Genomic DNA, 18,834 nt, shown 5'->3' on the forward strand with positions numbered 1-18,834 from the left:
TAGGATTAAAAAAAATGCTAATCCTCCTATCTGGCATGAGGGGTCACCCACGGTTGATGTTTCAAAGCAGGAAGGATTGCAAGAGAAAGCTGGTCAGGAGAAACAAAACTGCAAGCCACTGGAGCATTACTGCAGTGGAAAATGGGAAACTGCCCAGAGTGAATAGGAAAGGGTACAGAAAACAGAGATCTTCATGTCCATGGCCAGCAGGGTGTACCGCAACAATTTTTATTTGGCAGTTTTAGTTATCTGCATTTGCTAAGTGGATCTAAGCAAGTTTTGACAGCTTAGGTGTGAGCAGATCAAACTAGCCATAGTAATAAAGAAGATACGTGTTTTGCATGTGAACTGTTGCACAGAGGAAAAGAAAGCTAAAGGAGAATAGAAATAAATTCTGCATAATCTTTCATAACAGAGTCTTCTATTTGACAATATCTTGTTTGTGAAATGTATAAATATACACAGCAATGCATTTCAAAGGCTTTTTGTGGCTCCTGGGCTGGAGATACCCTATAGACAGCAGAACTATTCTTCAAGTTGCCTGTGTGATCATTTACTGTACCCCCTGCTCAATTAGCTTTTCACTTACCAAAGAGGCTCTTTTCATTATCTTGGATGATTTATTTTCAATATAGTCTATTGATTTCCATTACATTTACTATTTGAATTAATCAGAAACATGAAATAAGGACAGCAGTGTTTTCTTCCTTAGCTGTTTTGCTGCTTTACTTGTGCACAATTGTATTGTGTTTAGATACTAAGAGAAGGAAACATTAGAAAGAAGAAGATGATTTCAGAACAAAGCCAAGTAGAGAGATGGAGAAATGAAGGATGAGGGTCAAGGGCTTGTGGATAGGGAGAAGGAGAGAGAAAGAAAAGACATTAGCGTTGTGACACAGTGATGCATACATAAAGCGATAAGTACCAGGGCTATGTGTATATAGTTCTGAAACAGTAGTCCCCAGAGCATAAGCACAGTCTGCTCTGCCTCCTCATTGTCATTTTTCTGCACGACTTTCTTGCAGATCACTGCTGGACTCATTGCAGCTCACAGCTTCCCCCACACTGCATGCAGGCAGGCAGCCCAGCCTGTGCCATAATACTCGAGTCCACCTGGCAAGCATAGGTACCGAATCTTGCATGCTCTGGAGAGGATGCCAGCCGTAACTAAGTCCCCATGTCCTGTCTAGAGTGCAGAGAGTGGTCTTTGGCAGGTGCTGTGAAGGCCACAGGGATTTCATTCCTGCATCCCAGGCAGTGGGGTGTAAGGAAGGGGTAGTTAATTAATGTGGGATTATATTTTTCCAAAATTAATATTGTTTATTAATTTTGATATTCAGAACTCTCACCACCCCCAATCACTAATTTTAATAATAACTGGCTCTTCACATGGTCATGGAAACATTTTACAGAGGCTTTAACTAGATCTAGAAATATCTTGCAAAAATATGTAAACATTAATTGGACTGAAAGAGAAGGTTCCTGTGGCCAATATACTGCTTGCAGTCAATATACTGCTTGCCCACTAGATGGACTTAAGGAGCAGCTTTCTGCTTATGGCAGAAGGCAATGGTGAATTACAGGAGGCTTTAAGTATTTACTCACAAAATTATTATTTCCTGACTTGTAAGGCTAGCTACAGCTTCAGGCAGTACCCAAACACTTTCAGGGAATTCTGTAACTGTCTTGTTGGCTGCTGAGACTTCTGATTCTTCCCAGGCTTCTGGGGAAAGGAGGCAAACAATCTCTGACCTTGTCCTCTAAGCTCCCCTGGATGATCTGTGTATCACCAGGACTTCCCATCTTGGCAGGAGACTTTCAGGTGTAGGCAGGGTGTCTTGCGATGTGCAGTCTTAGCACGATATTGTGTCAGCTATGCAGGCATGGCTATGTGTGGAGGCATTTAGAGCCTGTTCCAGGTAAACTCAAGGCAAGCAGTTTCCAGGCAAACAAACTCCGAGGATCAGAGTTTGTTACTTTGTGGCAGAGCTTTAGCGTAATGCTGCAGGAGGCAATTCAGGATGCACTGAGGCAGCAAGCAATGGCAGCAGGCAACAGCAGGCACGAATACAACGGCAGAGCGCACACTGTGTTTACCTGCTCATCTCTTTATGTCAAATTAGCCTGAGACTAATGGGCCTTTGGACACAGAATAGCCAATCAGAATGGCAGTTAGCCAAGTCTGACCATATTGGGTGAAGCCATAGGCTTGCTTTACCCAAATTTGGGGAAAGCATAGGCCTTGCACAAGGCAGGCACAAGCCAAGCATGTGTACCTTGTTTACCACAGGAGCAAAACAAGTCTGGGCAAGACAGAGTCCTTAGACTCAGTGTCTCCAGGTTCTTTGTTCTCTTTCCCGCATTTGCTTCTCCCCATAACAGAGGAAAGGAGAGCAGAAAGCCAGGGCATGTATAAGCCTATTTTGGCCTATCAGGCCTACCACAACATGAGGATATTATGGACCTGCAGCTGCTTTGGGCTGATGCTTATAGTTCATGCCCGGTGTGCAGAAGGTAGCATCTTTCCTAAAGTCATTATTTGTGGAGAGGGCACATATGGGTTATGTTTCTGCTGTTTGTCTTGTCTTGCTTTCTAAAATCTTCAGTAGCTTACCTTGGTATTGCAGCATCTCAGCAGTCACACATGGAGAGTCTATTATCTGCCACTCAGTTTACTCCCTCTTCAGGAAGTAGAATGTGATAGCAGTATTGTTTCTTCTGCTTTACGTCATCTTCTTGCAATCAAATTCTGAATAGTGATGTTGTGGTAGTAGGGGTGGGATAGGCAGGAAAATTGCAGGGATCTAAATATTTTTCTTGTGGAAAAGTGCACCAAATACACTTTGATTGTGAAGCCCTGGCTGGAAGCAGATGCTCACCACAGCCACTCTATCACTCCCCTTCGTAGATGGACAAGGGAGAGGGAAGATATAACCAAAGGTGCCTGAGTCAAGATAAAGCAATTTAATAGGTTGAAAGGCAAAGGCAAAGGTTACACAAAGAAGCAAGAGCAAACAGAAATGTTACACTCTACTTCCCATCAGCAGGCAATGCTCTGTCACTCTCAGGAAGCAGGGCTTTAATACACATAACTGTTGCTCCAGAGGACAGACACCATGAACTAATGTCCCCACACTTCATTCTTTCATTTAGCTTTTATATCTGAGCTGACGTCCTATGACATGGAATACCCTTTTGGTCAGTTTGGGTCAGCTGGCCTGGCCGTGTCTTCTCTCAAGATCTTGCCCATCCCTCAGTCTACTGTGATGGGAGGAAGATACTGGAAAAGCACAGCCTTGGTGCTTGCCTCAGCAGTGTCCAAAACATTGCTGTGTTATCACCACCCAGCTACAGCACTGCAAAACACAGCACTACAAAAGATGCTCTGGGAAGAATTAACTCCACTTCAGCCAAACCTAGTACAGATTGACTACACTGGTATTGCTTTTATGGAACTATATTTTGTAGAGTGCTCCGAAACAGACAATTTAGTTAAGCATTCATTATTCACACAAATGTATTCAGAAAGGGAGAGATACTGGACTTAACATTTCTGCAGTGTAGAAAATAGGCAAAGACTCTTATGTATTGCAGCTCAGTGAAAAGAATGCAGCTGTTCATGGTATCTCTTTTTTTATTCCATCATCGTTATTCTTACTACTACTGTTATTATTATTTCTCTTTTGTTCTCCTCACTGCCTGTCTGCTACACCTAGGACTAAAATCTAACTCTATTTCGCTCGTATGTACTTTTACTTTGTTGGTCTTCCATGAATATCCTTGCCTTTTACATAAACACTATTTTTGTTCTCACCAGTTGCAGAAAGGGTTCTCATCTGAGGAAGAATTACATGTAAAGGTCAAATGTCATAATACACATGCTCTCCCCAAGGGAGATTGCTGAAGCCTCCTGGTCTCTCATTCTGTTCTTTCCTTGTATTGATAATGAGACACAGACCACGTTCTTCAAAATTTATTTGAAATGTAGAATTCTATCATTATGTAATTTGTCTCCATGTGTTCAGTTCCCTCAAAGAGGCATTATGTCCTGTGAAAATAATAACATGTAATTAGAGATTGCCACATGGAGTAGAGAAAATGTCATAATTGCATGGATCACTTTGCAGTTGCCAATTCCTGCAATTGGAGGACTTTGTTACCCTACTATGTTTTTAAAAGATTGTTAATATTTTTTCCCTCATAAAAAGGAAAAGAAATATATATTTTTTTAAAGGGGGTTTTAGTGAAATTAATTCAGAAGCCTTAAAATGTCTGCCTCAAGCCAGACCTGGAGTATCTTCATTCAAACCTGTAAAGGCAAATTGAATTATCTAGCATGAGCCTGTCTGTGAACACAAGTTTTGATCAGAACATTGCTGGTGAAGCTGTTTATCCTTTCTCTAGTGAAATTAATCTGTTTTCCTTTTCTGAATTAAAAAAAAATACAAACACCAAAAAATCCCAACCCCAAAGTAAGTGTTTTGGTTAACAGTGCACATATTTTAATTTGGATGTGCTGCTGCAACAGGTCATAGTAGATGCAATCCAGATACTTTACAGCTCTGTCTTGATATAGACTAGAGCACAGGAAGACTAGAGCACCTTAACTAGAGCACCTTAACATGAGGAAGAATTCCTGTAAGGGTCACAGAGCACTGGAACAGGTTCCCCAGAGAGATTATGGAGTCTCCTTCTCTGAAGTACTTCAAGACCTGCACTAAATTATGGTCCTGCTCTAGCAGGGCAGTTGGACTTGACGATCTCTGGAGGTCACTTCCAACCCCTAACATCCTGTCATCCTGTCATTAGCAATACAGAATTTCAGTTTGACCTCTGTTCAGAAGTGGTTAATAACCAGGACATTCGTATCTGAGAAAGACTCTTCTACCTCCAAAAAACAGAAGTCAACATAGTCTGAATCTGAAACTACTCAGTGAGCATTGCCTGAGTGGATATATGCCTGTGCTTCATACTGTAAATTAAACTCTAACATATTTTACTTTTGTCATCATGCATACCTCCATCATAAATACAAATTGTTGCTGGATAAAGCACTGCTGGACAAAAGGGCCCAAAGAGTGGTGATCAATGGAGTTAAATCCAGCTGGCAGCCAGTCACAAATTATGTCCCTCAGGGCTCAGTGTTGGCTTCACTTGTGTTTAACATCTTTATTGATGACCTTGATGATGACATAGAGTGTGTCAGCAGAAAGTTCACAGATGACACCAAGTCAGGTGGCAGTGTTGATTCTCCATGAGGGTAGGGAGGATCTGCAGAGGGACTTCCAACCTAGTTGATGCTATGATTCTATGACTTGGATAGATTGGATGGATGGGCCAATGTTAACAGAATGAGCTTTAACAAGGCCAAATGCCAGGTCCTGCACTTGGGTTGCAACAACAGTCTTGGGGCAGTGTGGCTGGAAAGCTGCTGACAGAAAGGGACCTGTGGTTTGTAATTGTCAAGCAATTCAATATGAGCAAGCAGTGTGCCCATGTAGCAAAGAAAGCAAATGGCATCCGGGCTTAGATTAGAAGTGCTGTATCAGCAGGAGTAGGGAGGTGATTGTCCTCTTGTGCTTGACTGGTGCAGCCACACCTCAAGTATTGTGTTCAGTTTTGGGCATCTCAATACAAGAGGGATATTGAGGTGCTGAAGAGAGTGCAGAGGTGGGTAACAAAGCTAGGGAAGGGCTTGAAGAATAAATCTTGTGACAAGCGACTGAGGGAGCTGTAGCTGTTGGGTTTGAATAGGAGGAGGCTGAGAGAACTTATCACTGTCTACAACTACCTGAAAGGATATTGTGGAGAAGTTGGTGCTGATCTTCCCACAGACAACTGATGATAGAACAAGAGCGAATGGCCTCAAGCTGCCACTAGGTAGATTTATACTGGATATTAGGAAAAAAAAATTCATGGAAAGAGTGATCAGGCATTGGAATGGGCTGCCCTGGGAGGTGGTTGAATCACCAACCCTGGATGTGTTTAAGGGTCGTTTGGATGTGGTGCTTGGGGATATGGCTTAGGGTGAACCTTGTAGGGTAGAGTTGTTGCTTGGACTTGGTGATCCTGAGGGTCTTTTCCAACCTGAATGCTTCTGTGACCCTGTGAAATTAGTACAGGACATGCTGTGCAGCTCTAGCATGAAAATAAAGAGCTCTCCATGTTATCCGCATCTCTGTGCTGGCAGGGTAAAAACATCTGCTTCTGAGCTCTCATTAAGTGCATTTGCACTTGAGCTCTGTATTTCTGTGTATAGAGAAATGATAGATGGCCTGTACGGCAGCTCGCTCAGAGCAACGAAGTCAAATGCTAAGGTCAAACCCCTCATTTTTATTTTGCTGCAGACATCCTCAGGGTAAACAGCAAAGAGGATTCCCATCACTTTGTCAGTTTTCTTGCTGCCTGCCAACCCAACAACTACAGAGACAGAGACTAGTGAATACTTCACAGGGAATAAGCAACAAACTAAGCTGTTGCAGAGCATATTCACTACTCACTGCTTGTGTGCAGTGATGGCACTGTAACCCTGATATTTGCTATATTTCATATGTATTCTTTTATGTAAGCACAAATCTCCTCTCTTGGCCATGTTAGAGGTGTCTTCCAACCTGCTTGATAAGCTGATTCTAAGTTGCATGCCAAGTTTGTATTAATTTGTATATTAGTACTAAAAGGATATTGAATCATTTCACAGGAAAAGTCTTATTGCACTTAAAACTGCTCTGGAACTTGACACTTAGAGGGTTTTTGTGCCCACTTGTTATCACCGAATGAGCTTTTAAGGACAATGGCTAGAGAGATGTTTTGAACTTTCACAAGAAAATGTTTCTGTGATTAGATTCCATACATTAAACTTCAACCCTGCATTTAGAATAGATTTCAAAATCATTTATAATTATGAGCCTTCAAAAGTCAGAGTTCAGAATAAAATGATGACAGCTGAGCTAGAGAAATGACATTTTAAGTGAAATAATGAAAACGCTGCACTAAGCACTTGTAGAATAAGTGTGGGAGGAGAAAGATCTATGAATGCTTGGCCCTGTAATATCTAGTAGCTTCCTGTAGAAAATAACTGAGACAAAAGATATTAATCCTTGCTTAATATTCCATAAAAAGTAGAAACTAATCCAAAGTCAGGCTAAATTAGCACTGGAAAGGTCTACTCAGGCCCAAGTTATCATAGAAGCATAGAATCACCCAGGTTGGAAGAGACCTCCAAGATCATCCATTCCAACCTAGCACTCAGCCCTATCCAGTCAGCTAGACCATGGCACTAAGTGCCTCATCCAAACTTTTTTTGAACACCTCCAGGGAGAGTGACTCTACCACCTCCCTGGGCAGTCCATTCCAATTCAAATCATTCTCTCTGGGAAGAACTTCCTCCTAAAATGCAGCCTATACCTCCCCTGGAACAACTTGAGACTGTGTCCTCTTGTTCTGTTGCTGGTTGACTGGAAGAAAAGACCGACTCTCACCTGGCTACAGCCTCCCTTCAGGTAGTTGTAGACAGCACTTCCATATGTGGCAGCAGCCTCATAATGAATGTGTTTGTATTTTCTCATCTGTCTTTCATTTTCTTTCCCAACTTCTGTGTACGCCCTTAGATTTTAGTTACGAAAAGAAGTCAAAGTTAGAATACAAAGTTGAGTTACAGACAAAGCTTCTCAATGTAGACTTCTGCATTGAATGGAGTAGTAAGGCTGGCAGAATTGGACTTCTAGATGATGCTGTCTTTTGCTGTTTGCTTCTCATTAAGTATTTTTGCACATGGCTTTGGTATGTCAGAAAGCAGAAAACAAAATTTGTTAGAGATCTCAAATCTGAGGCATATCACAGAATGTCAGGGGCTGGAAGGGACCTCAAAAGCTTATCCAGTCCAACCCCCCTGCAGAGCAGGATCACCAATACTAGATCACACAGGAACACATCCAGGCAGGTCTTGAATAGAGAGGGAGACTCCACAACCCCCATGGGTTCACAGTGCCCAGGCTGCCGCCTGTTCACAGTGATAAAATTATTCCTCATGTTTACATGGAACTTCCTATGCCTCAGCTTCCACCCATTGCCCCTTGTCCTGTCACTGGGCATCACCAAGCAGAGCCTGGCTCCATCCTCCTGACACTCACACTGCACATCTTTATCTACATGAATGAGGTCACCTCTCCGGCTCCTCCTCTCCAAGCAGCAGAGCCCCATCTCCCTCAGTTTTTCCTCATAAGAGAGATGTCCCATGCCCTTCATCATTTCTGTGGTTCTGCACTGGACTCTCTCAAGCACTTCTATGTCTTTTTTGAACTGTGGGGCCCAGAACTGGGGCTCCAGATGCAGCCTCACCAGGGCAGAGTAGAGAGGAAGGAGACCCTCTCTTGATCTACTAACCACAACCCTTCTAATACTCAGAATGGCATTGGCCTTCTTGGCCACAAGAGCACCCAAATGTCAGTGAAAGACAAAAGTACCAGCAGTTGCAAAAACTTCCTATCATATTTATCTCTCTTTCAGTAAGCAAATATCCATAACAGAGTTCTTGTCTGGTTTTTTTTGTGTGTGTGCACTTGTATGTATCAAAATTAAGGCATACATTGATGGGTTTGGACCAAGCTTTGGACAGGAGTACAGTAAATTACAACTTTAATGAAGTCACAGAATCTAAAATTAGAGGATTGCTCAAGGAAATGTATTGTAAGAAAATTTTGGCTACAGTTTTCAACACCATTGGAAAATTAACATATAAATTAATAACAAAGCTACTGCCAGAAGCGCTTATGAGGGCAGCTTGTTGGATTAGGCAGTAACACATAATTAGACATAGCTATTACCAAGGATATCTAGATTCAGCAGCACCTGAGAGGAATGGGAGCTTGTTTGCCCTCCTCATCTAGTATTCTTTAAAATCAAAGATAACTTCTACATGTAACACAGGGCTGCATTTAACTTAGAGCCCCAGGCTTCGCTAAGAACTGCTGTGTACGCAGAAGGGGGAAATGATGGCTTTAGAGTCAGAGATGTTAATTGAGAACCCAAATCTGAAGTTTAAAGTCAGCAATGCTTCTAAACCACTGAGCAAAACGAAGGTCTAAAGTATACATATTCCAAAAATTAGAGGACTTCAGACTGAGCTTAGGGTAAGGCCCATTTTCCAATGGTTCTGAAAATATATTTTAATTCCCTGAGTCATTTGTGCTGTCCTGAGATGTGAAAAGTAGAACATGCTACCACTGCTAGAATTAAAAATACACATCAGAAGACATCCAGCCTCTTCTTACTATAGGTATTGTAGAGAAGAGGAAGAGGATGCTCTGAGGAGATCTTATTGTGGCCTCCCAGTGTCTGAAGGGGGCTGGTGAGGGACTTTTTAGGGTGTCAGGTAATGATAGGATTAGGGCGGTGGAGCAAAAGTAGAAGTGAGTAGATTCAGATTAGATGTTAGGAAGAAGTCCTTTGCCATGAGGGTGGTGAGACACTGGAACAGGTTGCCAGGGAGGTGGTGGAAGCCCTTTCTGTGGACGTCTTTAGGGCCAGGCTGGATGTGGCTCTGAACAAGATGATCTTGTGTGAAGTGTCCCTGCCCGCAGCAGTGGGGTTGGAACTAGATGATCCTTGAGGTCCGTTCTAGCCATGACAATTCTATGATTCTATGATTTTTGACACACCCCCATTACTGAAGACTCCTGAGATTAAATTGTCTCCATACATATGTCTATGGACTGCTCATATATAATATTAGAGAAGTCAGAGATCTGAAGCTAAAAAGGATGTAGCTGGAGATGTGGAAGAAAAATAAATTGCTCTTAAGAGGCTCTAGTTAATTCTTCTCTCCTCCAACAATTAATTGCATGTAAAAAGTGGAACTCACTACCTCAAGTAATGACCAAAGGTCCTGTGCTCCTAGTAAAGAGATGTTTCAGTTCTCAGCTAGCTTTCTTTAAAGCCGAGTCTTAAAGTCGAATTTTCCCACTAAAAGTTAAACAAATAGATCAGGATTTTCTGAACAAGAATAAAACAAAACCTCATTAGGTGACAGTGCTACCCAACCTTCTATTAAGCAATCGTGTTCAGATGACAATAGGATATAAGCTCTTGAGCTATTGCATGTTACCAAGTAAGTCACACTTTGACTAACTGGCAACACATATGGGGATAAAGCTACAAACTGAAGAGCATATACTGAAAATTAAAAATCATTTACATTGAATCAGATATGCTAATATGATAGTCAAAAGTGCAAAACAAAGTCTTGCTTTCCATTTAGTGCTTGCAGTTAAGGAACTGCAGAAGGAACACATCCAAGGTAAAACTAAACAACCTGTTTTGGATTCATTTCAGCAGCAGATTACTCTAGATTTACAGTGATGTGGTAGAAATAACAATAATTCACAGAATCATCCAGGTTGGAAAAGCCCTTCAGGATCACCAAGTCCAACCTATAAACCTACCCTACAAGATTCATCTTAAACCATATCCCTAAGCACCATATCCAAACAACCCTTAAACACATCTAGGGTTGGTGACTCCACCATCTCCCTGGGCAGCTAATTCCAATGCCTGACCACTCACTCCATGAAAACCTTTTCCTAATGTTCAGTCTAAACCTCTCCACTTGAGGCCTTTCCCCTTTGTTTGGTCTCCCATTACCTGTGAGAGGAGCCCAGCAGCCTCTCCACAATGTTCTTTCAGGTAGTTGTAGACAGCCTCCTCTTTTTCAAACAAACCAGTCCCAGCTCCCTTATCATAAGATTTATTCTCTAGGTCCTTCCCCAGATTTGTTGCCCTCCTCTGGACCAGCTCCAGCACCTCCACATCTCTCTTGTATTGCAGCACCCACAACTGAACACAGTACTCAAGGTGTGGCCTCACCAAAGCCGAGTACAAGGGGACAATCACCTCCCTAAAAGGTGGATGGATTACAGCTTTCAGTGCAGTCATATAATTTAATATTTTTTTCTTTTACCCAACCCATGACTTTTGGGATGCAGTTTTTATCTTCCCCTTATTCACCTTCCTTACTCTTATTTAGTGTTTTAAGTGCGTATAGTAAATTTCATTCAGGAATAATCTGTGTGATTAGTCTTGCATGATTTGGTTTGTGACTGTCACATTTATCAGGTTTTCTGTAGGTGTTAGCAGTGGCTCCTCCTAACATTAAGACGTGGAGTGCTTAGCTACTGGATATTGGTAGCTTAAGCTCTGTTTTCAAAAGCCAAATCTCTCTCTCTCTCTACAGGTTTAGAGCATACTGGAGTCACTGAAGTGCTCAAGTGACAGTGAGGAAAATGGAGGTACAGAATTCAGTTTCAATGAAGGTATCAGGAATTCTTCAGTAAGGTAAGTGCATGAAGATTTGTGTTTTGTCCTGGCTTCTCATAGGTGTAAAAATGAGTCATGCTTCATCTTCCTATTAATTTTACATCAGATTTACCTAATACCTGGTCCACATCAAGCAGTGTTGTTGAGATAGATGTCTCCCACCTCCCTTTTTTCTTTCATTCATCCACTGTTGAGATGGCTTTTGACCTGCCAAGGTCTTCTGGATAATGAAAAGAGGAGGAAGGAATGACTGCCACAAGCTTTACTGATTTAATGAGCATGTTAATTTAAGTCAGCACTCCTCTGAAGAGGTTCAGGTGTCCAAATGTTATAATACATTTGATGAGTTATCAGTTCATAGTCCTTAGTTATTCAGAAAACATATTCCAGTGAATACACACCCATATCTACCTGAACCAAGCCAGTCATCTGTCCAGGCTTAGAAGATTGACAGCCTCACACTCAAACTACACCTTACAAATATTGTAGGTACAAACTCATGAACACTTGGCTCTGGGAACTCAAATTTGAAGTCCAGTAAAGCTACAAGGATGATACAGAATCACAGAAACATTCTTTTTGGAAAAGACCCTCAGGACCCCAACTCCAACCAATACCCCTACTCTACAAGGTTCACCCTAAACCCTATCCCCAAGCACCACATCCAAATGACCTTTAAACACATCAAGAGTTGATGACTCAACTACCTCCCTGAGCAGCCCATTCCCATGTCTGATCACTCTTGCTGTGAAATATTCTTTTCCTAACATCCAGTTGTAGTCCCATGGGAGCAAGCATTGACATAGCTCCCTGATAACGACAACCATGTATATAAAATAGCCTCATCTTTTGGCTATTTTCACCTCCAGTTCTATAACCAAATATCTACATGTTTGTGAAATTGCAGTCTTGAAATAATGCATCTACTGGAAGTTTGCTGGTAGGTGCAATAGTTCTTAGTCTAATGATCTAAATGTGATATCTCAGCCTACTGAATCTTAAGCAGCTGAATGTATTGATAACCTGTTACTCATCATTTGTGCAAACCATAGCAAAACAGAGTTCTGGGACTTGTTTGCAACCTCTTTGCATTAACTTATTATGGGCATTAATTGTCTATTAATATTTTTTATTATCACTATTGGTTCGAATGAGGACAATGTAGGTGTGGAAGAAATGCTTGAACAAATTAGAGTTGTTGCATTCCTGGGGGGGAAAAAACCACACAACACCACCACCAAACAAACCAAAAAAAAAAAGAAACCAAACCAAACAACAAAGCAGTCAGAATTTGAGAAACTGGGCAGCGGAGAGGTCAGCTCACTAATCCTCAATATGCAAGGGATTATACAGAGATGGAAAAAAAAATCTCTCCTGCCTTGTCAGCTGAAAGGACAAAAGAGGATGAGGCTTTAACTCTAGCCTGTCTGCTGTAGATCATGATTCCTAACAGAAAAGCCTTGGAGCACTGAAGTATATCAAGATTTGGAAAAGTCCATCAGTGGACACCTTTGTGAATAGAAAAGAATTATTGGGAGTTATTTCAGAGATGTAGGAACAAACAAGTGAAATATCTGTTTCATAGATTTCCACCTAGCCATGTATTCTATACAGGTCTTGGTCAATGTTTAGAACATTTCCTCCACTAAACTTTCCTAGCACACAGAATCACTCTGGAGAATTTTTTTGGGAGCTACTCTGTGCAGCAGAAATTACTTTACAAAGACCATGTTTCTCTGTTTTATTTCCCTGGCTTCAACTTGTTTTTTGACTAGAGAATAGGTGGGGATCAATGGGTGGTCATGGAAGTAATTTCTGTCAGAAGGAACATCATTCTATTTTCTGCTAAATTTTATCAAGCCTAAACACTCTAGAAATGGGTCTTAAAGGCATCTGATTTTAAAGCATAGCATAGCTTCTTGTCCAAATGCTTTTACTGTGCCTGCTACTACCTGTAGCAGATCTGGAATTGTATTATTAATGGATACAGCTTGAAGTTCTTTCTTGAGGATAGGGAGGCAAGGCTCTGGTCATTTGTGATTTATTTATTCTTGGTACTGTGACACCATAGCAAGAGCTGAGAATGTATTAAAACTCCCAGACTTTTGAAATCCTATTTTTAAAAAAGGAGACCTTTTTGATTCCTCCAGCATGATCCTACAGAATTAAAGCAGCAATGCATGTAGGATAAAGGTGACTGACCCATAAAAAGCCTGCTGATAAGGAAAGAGTAACCTCCTTGAAAAGTGTTGCAATAGCTTTTCATCATTTTTGAGAGAAATTGTTTGGGTGGTATTTTCCATATGGAGAAATGGGGAGATTAAAAATTTAACTTAATCCTTTCAGATGACAATTCACTTTTCATTTCCCATTAAGAAATCACCCAAATCTGGTTTTCTGCATGTGATTGTAGAAGGCTTTAATATTCACAGCTATTAGGTTCTTCAGCCTTTAAGTTTTTCTGTCCTGTAGGGGATAAGATGTTTTCTCAAGACACAGCCTGTTGAATAAGAAGCTTTTCTTATTATGAACAAATGCATAAATGTATCCACAGTATTTTAATTTGTTTTCCCCCAAATAGAATCATAGAGGTACAGAATGGTCCAGGCTGGAAGGGACCTCCAAAGGTCATCTAGTCCAACCTCTCCCTACAGTCAGCAGCGACATCCTTAACTAGACCAGGTTGCTCAGATCCCTGTCAAGCTCACCTTTAATATCTCCAGGGAAGAGGCTTCAACCACCTCCCTGGACAACCTGTTCCAGTGTTTCACCACCCTCCATAGTAAAGAACTTGTTCCTATCATCCAATATAAATCTACTCTTTAGTTTGAAGTCATTGCCCCTCATCTTTTCACCATAGGCCTTTGTAAACTGTCTCGCTCCATCCTTCTTGTAATCCCCCTTTAGGAACTGGAAGGCTGCTATTAGGTCTTCCTGGAGCCTTCTCTTCTCCAGGCTAAACACCTGGAGCTCCCTCAGGCTGTCCTCATTGCAGAGGTGCTCCAACCCTCTGATCACTTTCATGGGCCTCCTCTGGACCCTCTCCATCAGGTCCATGTCCTTTCTGTATTGAGGACTCCAGACTTGGATGCAGTACTCCAGGTGAGGTCTCACCAAAGCAGAGCAAAATGGCAGAATCACCTCTCCGTATCTGCTGGCAATGCATCTTTTAATGCAGCCCAGGAAGTGATTGGCTTTCTGGGCTGCAAGCTCACTGTCTGCTCATGTCCAGCTTTTTGTCCACAGTCAGTGATAGAATTATTAAACTATTCTGTATTCATGAGTACATCTCTGCAAGGAAAATGACCTACGGTTCCCTGTAGGTATCACTAACACAAATCCCTGTACCCTGAGAGACCCATACACTCTCAAAGACTTGGTTGACAACAACACAGTTTAAAAGCAAGCTGTTCTATCCATTTTACTGGGAATGGAAAGTTCCTATGAGAACAAAGATCTTTCCATGACACATTAGAGTCACTAGTCTGTAAAATGTATTTAGCTGTTGTATGTTCACCATTGGAATTGCTCAGAAAAAGACACAAAAATGGTTTGGGAGGATGTACAGGGAGTGGGATGGCAAACAAGCCTACAAATTCTGCCATGTTTCTTAGCTTGAGCTTGAGCTCTGTAACAAAGGCCAATACAGCTCAGAAGTGCTAAGCAGTAGAGCAGTGAGGAAGTTTTAACAACGAAGCAATGGGTACATTAAGAGGAATGTGGCCAGCAGACTGAGGGAGGTTTTCCTCCCTCTCTGTTGTGCCCTGGTGAGATCTCACCTGGGATATTGCATTCAGTTTTGGGCTCCCCAGTTCAGGAGGGACAGGGATCTACTGGAGACAATCCAGGAGAGGGCTACAAAGATCATGAAGGGGCTGAAGCCCTCTGAGGAGAGGCTGAGGGACCCGGGGCTTTTTAGTCTGGTGAAGAGAAGATTTAGAGGGTATCTAGTCAATGTTTATAAATATGTGAGGGCTGGGGGAGGACAGGCTCCTCTCAGCTGTGCCCTGTGACAGGACAAGGGGCAATGGATGTAAAATACAGCACAGAAGTTGCACCTCAACATGAGGAAGAACTTCTTTACTGTAAGGGTCACAGAGCACTGGCACAGGCTGCCCAGAGAGGTTATGGAGTCTCTTTCTCTAGAGACTTTCAAGGCCTATCTGGATGTGTTCCTTTGCCACCCACACTAGATTTTCTGCTCTGGCAAAGGGGTTGGACTTGATGATCTCCCAAGGTCCCTTCCAACCTCTAATACCTTGTGATCTTGTGATCCTGTAATGTGAAGAAGCAGTGGCAGGTGTTAGGAAGAAAAGGAGAAAAGGAAAGCAATGGTGTGAAACAACTGTTTTTTGCTTAGATTAGGAATCTTTGTACACACATTTTCTCTGCCCTTTTTCTGAGACAAGATATGGTACAGGTAAGAATTCCTGGAAGGCTGGGGGTTTGATCACTTGGTGGTAGTATGGATGTGCCTGTATGTATGTGAATACAAACACAGAATGCACAAGGAAATGCCATTCCTAGCAGCGGATAAATGCATGAGAGGAGGAGCATAATGCAAAGTTCATTTCTAACCATGAGTCCTGTGTGCTGGAAAACACATTTCTAGTGTTTTAAGATGACAACATATCACCCAAACACATTATAAAATGCTCTTGACATTTAAGTTTGGATGTGTTAGTTGGTAGATAACATGCATCATATCTGTCAGACTTTTTAACACAGCTGTATCCTTGCCACAGCTTTCTGCTACTGATCTACAAATTCACCCTTCAGGGGCTTTAAGACCCATCTCAGCATTTTGTCTTTTTAACGTTTTTATCATAAATACCATCATGCTGAGGGATCAAACACAACTTCTTCTGCAGTGGATAGAAGTTATTTATCACAAATGGTGTGCTAAAACCAAACCTCAATTACAATGGGGGGAAAAATGCTATCCAAGCTACAATTTACACTTACACCACTTTATGTTACCCTATGATCATCAGCTATTAAAATGAATTTTTGATGGAGAAAGGAGATTTCCTCTGACCACAGGTTATTGCTTACATAAGGGGTACAGCTTCTTAATTATCACCTTCATTAAAAACTATGAAGTTATGATTTTCTTCAACTGAGTATCTAATCTCTCCTATTACCATGGAGAGATTTCAAGAAATACCCTCATGGAATAAAAACTTGGACATCTAGCAAAGAAGAATTGCTGTTGTCTGAGCCACTGAGAGCTGCCTTGAGCTTCTCTATGGACATGTGTTTTCTGCTTATATTTGCTGAGTAGAGCTAAACCCCTATTATCTCGCTGACTCAAAGGCCCCTTTGAAAACCTCAGGCAATTATAGTTCATTGTAAGCAAAATATGTTACTATTTGAGTTTTGAAATTGAGAGGAACAATATGTCCAAATTTCGAGCAATCTGACTTTTGGATAATTAAAGCTGAAACAATGGAGATTAGTGTGCAGCTCCTAGTTGTGTTTGCTCTGTTTGCTTGTTTGGAAAAGAGGCACTGCATTATTTCTCTCATCCTTTGGATCATCGATCAATAAGGCAGCAGCTCTCTGCTTCATTGTAGCAGGGCAATGGTATTACAGAATCACAGAAGCAAGGCCTTGGAAAAGACCTTTGAGATCATCCAGTCCAACCTATCACCCAGCATTGTCTAATGAACTAAACCAAATGCCTCATCCCATCTCTTCTTAAACTCTTCCAGGGATGGAGACTTCACCACCTCCCTGGGCAGCCCATTCCCATGCCAATAAGTCTCTCTGTGAAGAACTTTATCCTAACACCCAGCTTAAACCTCCCCTTGCACAGTCTGTGACTGTATCCCCTCATTGTCACTGGTTGCCTGGGAGAAGAGACCAACCCCCGCCTGGCTACAACCTCCTTTCAGGTATTTGTAGAGAGCAACAAGGTCTCCCTTGAGCCTCTTCTTCTCCAGGCTGAACAACCCCAGCTCACTCATCCACTCCTCATAGGGCTGTGCTCCAGACCCCTCACCAGGGGTTATCAGCATGACCTCCACCCTTTAGATATTTCTATGCATTTGTGGTATCTCCTCTCAATCTTCTCCAGGCTAAAAACTTGTGCTACAGACCCCTTGCCAGCCTCGTTGCCTTCTCTTCACTGCATTTCCTTCATTTGGCATCTGCTTTAAACAGTATAAAAAAAAAAACAAAACAGACTAATCTGGTATGAGTTGGAGGTAAAAGAGAGTGAAGGATAGAATTTTGTTTTTTCAGTTTTCTGCTGACATTTTGCATATCAGTGCCAGAACATCTCTCCACACCATTTCATGTTGTGCTCTGGTAGAAGTTTTTCCAAGGTAACTGCTCTCAACAATCACTGCTAAGAGAATTAGAACTTAACACAGCACTTGTACCACTGCAGCTTTTTCATGTGTGTTTTTTCTGATAAATTTGCAGTGCCTTTTAATGTAATTTATTTGATCAATTTCACCTAAAAGCTGAGTGTTTTCACTGAACTGTAGTTTCAATTCTTTCTCCTTCTATTAGGAAGTTACAATGTGATAATATAGAACTGGTTTGGTTTGAAAAGATCTCTAAGTTAATTGAGTCCAGCCATTGACCTAACACCATCACAGGCATTAAACCATATCTCCAAAGTGACACCTCTACACATTTTTTTAACACCTCCAGGAGCAAGGACTCCACCAGCCCCCTGGGAAACCTGTTCCAATGCCTGACCCCCCCCTTTGGCAAAGAGGTTTTTCATACTATCCAATCTAAACCTCCCCTAGTGTAACTTCAGGCCAACTCCTTTCATTCTATCACTTGCTACTAGGGAGAAGAATCTGACCCATTCCTCAGGCCAACCTCATTTCAGGTAGTTGTAGAGAGCAATGAGGTTTCCCCTCAGCCTTCTCTTCTCCAAACTAAACAATTCCAGTTCCTTCAGCCACTCCTCAGAAGACATTCTCTAGACCCTTCACCAACCTCATTGCCTTTCTCTGGATCCACTCCAGTATCTCAACCTCCTTTTTGTAGTGAGAGCCCAAAACTGAACACAGTATTCAAGGTGCCAAGTACAGGGGCACAATCACTTCCCTACTTGTGCTGGCCACATATGTTGTTGAGAGCTACTTACTTTTGTTTAGGATTGTGAATGGGTGAAGCTTCTTTGCTTCATTTTGACTAGTGAGTAACTATGATTCTGTGATTTTGTGATTTCAACTAGTTCTGAGAAATACAACCTCCCAAGTATGTGCCTGTAGATGTACTTTTATGTGCATACAAAGAGCTCACTTAAGATGCAAGCCTGGTAGTACTCACATCTGAGTCTGCACCTTCCAAACCCACAAGAAATCAGTCATCTCTGTGGATTTTGCCCTCACCCTTCTTGCCTTCACCAGTAGCTGTGCCAGTGGGGTGCACATGATAACTATTCTCAGAGCAGGTATGAGGAAATGAGACAGACTGGCCAGCAGCCAAGTGCTTGTCAGAGGTGCCTAAATCACAAGCAAAGCCCATGACTCTCTGGGTTGCACCATCTGCTCTCCA

General features: G+C 41.9%; 1 long non-coding RNA gene across 4 annotated transcripts in view; it reads left to right on the plus strand.

Annotated features, from left to right (window-relative positions):
- LOC135184767 (uncharacterized) overlaps window positions 1-18,834 on the plus strand; it is a 353,179-nt gene that overhangs the window by 227,989 nt on the left and 106,356 nt on the right. For all 4 annotated transcript variants that reach the window (XR_010306160.1, XR_010306157.1, XR_010306158.1 and 1 more), the window contains one exon: window positions 11,228-11,328. This is a non-coding gene — a long non-coding RNA (uncharacterized LOC135184767). The remainder of the gene's footprint in view (window positions 1-11,227; window positions 11,329-18,834) is intronic.

Source organism: Pogoniulus pusillus, chromosome 21, assembly GCF_015220805.1.
Source record: "Pogoniulus pusillus isolate bPogPus1 chromosome 21, bPogPus1.pri, whole genome shotgun sequence".
NCBI lineage: Eukaryota > Metazoa > Chordata > Aves > Piciformes > Lybiidae > Pogoniulus > Pogoniulus pusillus.